The following is a 4,871-nucleotide window of genomic DNA, read 5'->3' on the forward strand; positions in this document are numbered from 1 at the left end:
AAACATACTTTGTACCCTGTCTTTTCCTCCATGACTTACCTTTTAGTATTGCTAAGGTAAATCTCAGAGATAAGAGCCATCTGGGGCGACTGCATTAAGATAGATACTGTTTCCAGGGAGGATTCTGTTGATGGCATTCATGTAGGATGGTTTTCCATTCAATTAAATTATCGTGACCAGTCTGCCTTTTTTATCCAAGTCATACAATTGGCCTTCATCAAAACAAATGGCTTTCTGCAAGAAGATGAGATCAACAAGTGACATGAAAAAATAGTAGTAAGTCATACATGATAAATAAAGTTCCAGGAAAACTGAGGGTGCTTTTCACCACTGTTCCCAGGAAAGTTCAATTTATTTTTCCCCCAGGGACAGATACTGCAGCTCATGCAGTAAGGTATTGTTTTTGTCAATTACTGATGATAATGATGCATATTTCTGAGCTGTTGAATTATACTTGAATTATATTTCTTGGTTACTAAGCAAAAATAGGATTGATATTTTATTTTTTAACGTGCTTTTTAAGCTGGTTGGATTCAAGAACAAGCTTGTTTTCTATAATTGTCTAAAAATAGAATCATGATTAATCTGTAAAATTCCATTTATTATTGGTAAACATTCTATTCATAAATATGTTTTTGTGGACTTCTTTCAGTATTGCATTGTAACAAATTCATGCTTAATAATTGCCTAAGTTGATAGTTTGCCTATCGGGAACTGAACTAGTTATTTTTCTCAAGTTGAAATGTCAAGTTAGAAGGAGTCTTTTACTCCTTAATTGAAGATACTTCTTAAAGGAACGCTAGAGAGGAAGGAGTCGCTACTGGACAGTAAGTGGAGGAAGATTGCATTAAGAAGCAATTATTTATCTCTATATGATAGAACTAATTTACATCTGTTCACAGCCAGTGGGTGGCTGATTTTGAGAGAGCCACAGAACTAGACCTTTAAAGAGAACCTAAGCCATCTGTAGCAGCATAGCACCACTTTAAGGCATTTTGCCTATTACATACTGAAAGAAGCATTCATGGCTTACTGGCCTTTAGGTGGCCTGAAGATCATATGGTGAACTTGTATCCAAGCTTATTGTTAAGCAGTATGTACTTATGCCAAATCATTAATACACTGTTTGGATTGCTTTTTCTCTCCATATCATCTTTGGCAGAAACTGGAGTGAAATGGTAACTTAAAAGCTTGTGAATATGGAGGATAGGAAATGACTTAAATTTGTAAGGATAGGTGTGTTAATAATGAAAAATAGAAGTGAAGTTTGGAAAATGGTAGAAATATAATTTAAAGTGTTTCTGTCCTCATGTCATACAGTTCTCAGGGACCAGAACAGTACAACAGTTGATGACCTAATTTTTAAATGATCTCTGGTGTTGATCACATTTGGCCTGGTCTGTAAGAAAATGCTGAACTCCCTGTAAAGAAACTGTGGACTGACTTCCTATTAAAACCTGATCACTTCCCTTGGTATCTTAGTGAGTTCTGATTTTTTTTTTAATGCTTTGTCTCAGCTATAGAAGCTTAGCTTTCTGAAAAGTATAGCATAAATAGCTGTCTTGATACACTCCTTGAATAGCAAATAGGTATATTTTGTCACATGAATGTTTTTATACTAGCATATAACTTACAGTGTTCTGTCATTGCAGAGTTTGCCTCCTAAACTTCTAGAGGAAGTTAAACTTGCTCATACCAAATCTGTACATGAATTTCGACACATGGAGAACAGCAGTAAAAGAGATTTATACTCAGAGTTTATTACAGATGAATAGAGTCATGCTGGAATCAGGCTAGAAAAGGTATGCTTACTGGTAATAAGTCCTCTGTTTAAAGTGGCAAGTCCCAAGTTAGACAGGATATGTGATATGCAAGCAGAACAAAAAAATTTACTGAGGCAATGAAGTGAGTATAGTTTCCAGAAGGATTTTCAAGGGAGTGCTGAAGAGTTAGTCGTTCACCTCCAGATGAAGTTCAGCAAGAGTTGGTTGCCAAAGTCCCTTAAGCTTTCTTATACGCAGTATAACTTTTTTTCATGCAGTAACTCTACTGGAACTTATTTACCATCACCGAGAAAGGCTCATCCCTTTTTTTTCCACTTTCCTTTATATTAGATGGCATAATTTCTTGGCTTTATTAGTTAATGAAGGTGAATGTCTTTCATGTTTACGATGCAATTGTGTTCTTTGTTTTGATCACATTATGGAAATGAAAGTGTCCCTATTATATTGTCTGCAGGCTCCTTAACAAAAGTGTGCATTACCAGAGTCAGGCTTCTTTTCAGTGTGGGAGAAGATTATTTGCTTCAGAGATATTCTCATTGTTATCAACAAAATTTATAGGCAGTTTGGGATCTACAATTCTTTTTGTTCAATTCCAGATGGTTTTTAAAGATTGTAACTTAAGACTTGCAGATCACATTGATTCCTTTCTCTCTTCAAGGTCAAATTTCACAGACTTTGCTCTGTGGCCCTCTTTGTACTTGCAGCCACTACTGGGCTTTTTCAGGCTGCAAACTGGGAAGGTTCAGCTGTACAAGAAGAAGAACTATGCAACAGGGGATGTATAAAATGTATATTTTACATGCTGCTATTGGGAAGATGTATGGCCTCAGCATGGCTGTTGGTTGACTGACCACTAAGCTCCTTCAATAAGAATATCAAGATGTTTATGCTGGAACATCCTACGGATGTGCAGAGATTGATCTTTTATAACTCTTGAGGAAGTGCTGTGTAGGTATGACCATGCCCAAGTGGTCTCCATGGCTAATTTACCTGCAGGATATCTCCCCTGTCACTGTGCATTCTCTGACTACTCCATGCATTCCTGCAATGAGATAAGGTTGGATAGCAAGGTATGTGTACAACCTATGGCTTTTCCTTTCAAGATGCAAGAAGGGCTCTGGTGCTACTTGCACTGGGGTGATGGGGAGTTATAGGGAGCCTAAGTTCAGGCTGAATGCTGGTTACCTGAAACAAAAAATCTGAACATAATACACTGGATTCTGAGGGCCTTTGAAGCTCCATGGTGTGGAGTTGCTATCTCTTACCGCACCTTCTTTGGCTAGCATACATGCGCATGTTGTGTGTGTGCACATCTGCATGTGAAGGAAGATCCCCATGGCAAAGCTCTGTGAAAAGCAGGGGAGCAGCCTCAATTGTCCTGCGCCATAGCACAGAGCTCTTTTGTTATGAGGTCGCTGATCTGTGGTGGACCAGATATAGAATCACAGAATCATAGAATGGCTTGGGTTGGAAGGGACCTCAAGGATCATCAGGCTCCAACCCCCCTGCCATAGGCAGGGCCACCAACTTCCATATCTAATACTAGACCAGGCTGCCCAGGGCCCCATCTAACCTGGCCTTGAATACATCCAGGGATGGGGCATCCACAGCCCCTCTGGGCAGCAATGAGTCCCCGGGCCCTAGCAGGATGAACATGAAATGGAGTGGGCACTCTTCGGAAGACTCGGAACAGGCCTAAGCTGCATGACAGAATAACGTGCTTCAGAAAATCAGCTGTGAGAGAAGAAGAACCTCTAATTCAGCATCCTATTGACACTCAACCTACTAGAAGTGAAATTCCACTTGCCCAGGCACTTGTTGATGAATGTTGCATGAACTTATCAGAAAAAGAAGTTATGGATGTCTTTGAGAAAATGATGGAAGACATGAATCTAAATGAAGACCGTAAATCTCCTTTAAGAGACAAGGATTTGTCCACAAAACATGAGATGGTTGACAAGTACATTTCTGCAACTGCCAAATCTGGTAGACTGAAAAACAGCAAACATGAATGCACCCTGTCCTCGCAAGAGTACATTCATGAATTGTGATCTGAAATTACTGAGGAAAAGCTTCTTAACTGTCTTGAGTCTTTGCGAGTGTCTTCAGCCATCTACCCAATTAGCTGGGTTAACAGTTTTGGACATGAAGGCCTTGGACTTCTGTTGGATGCCTTGGAAAGGCTTCTGGACAAGAAACAGCAAGAAAATATTGATGAGATGAATCAACATAAACTTATCCAGTGCCTCAAAGCATTTATGAACAGTAAATATGGATTGCAAAGGATTCTAGGAGATGTAAGAAGTCTCTTACTGTTATCAAGAGCAATTGATCCAAAGCAACCGTACATGATGACAGAAACAGTGAAAATACTTTCTGTTATATACTCAGATTTGCATGGTATGGGCTCAGCAGCCCCAGTAACTTTAGAAGAGCATAAACACACCTTACCCTGGGAAATCCTGATGGTGCCCAGAGACACAGACATGCAAGGAGATGCAGGAAGCACTGTCATGGATGTGACAGCAGCATTTAGCCTTCAGCAACAAAAGCCGTTTAAGAAACATCTTTTCCTGTTTTGCTGTAGTAGCACCCACATTAACGACATAGTCTGTTGTAATTAGGCGGTTGCGAGGACCCAGCCCAGGCCATTGAAATAGCTGTTTGTCGGTGTGAGGAGGGAGCTGCTGCCGTGCTAGGCCACTCTCTCAGTGCCAAACCACAACCGTTGTGGTGGTTGTTTTCTGTGCAACCCACGCGTGCCTATACTTCTTGGCTCGAGATTCTGGCAATGCTGCTTAGAAAAACTCGATTGTTTTCGCTACGAGCCCTAGCAAGGGAGCCTGATGTGATACATTTACAGGGCCTGTTTTGCAATGTACAGCCGCTCCCTGAAGTCCTTCTTGCAGCATTACAAGATTTTGGGGGGAAAATTGTTTATTCTGACTCACTGCCTATTTTTAATTTAGCAAGACCCCTCAGTATCTCTCTCCAAATTCGTGTTCAGACTTCCCCGTTGGATGGGCCTACATTATTTACAGACGCTTCTTCAATTACTGGCCAGGGGGCAGTGGTCTGGCAGAGTTC

At 40.4% G+C, this 4,871-nt stretch overlaps 1 pseudogene; it reads left to right on the forward strand.

Annotated features, from left to right (window-relative positions):
* LOC110392434 lies at window positions 258-4,408 on the forward strand (annotated as a pseudogene).

The sequence above is a fragment of the Numida meleagris genome, chromosome 1 (assembly GCF_002078875.1).
Source record: "Numida meleagris isolate 19003 breed g44 Domestic line chromosome 1, NumMel1.0, whole genome shotgun sequence".
NCBI classification, from domain to species: domain Eukaryota; kingdom Metazoa; phylum Chordata; class Aves; order Galliformes; family Numididae; genus Numida; species Numida meleagris.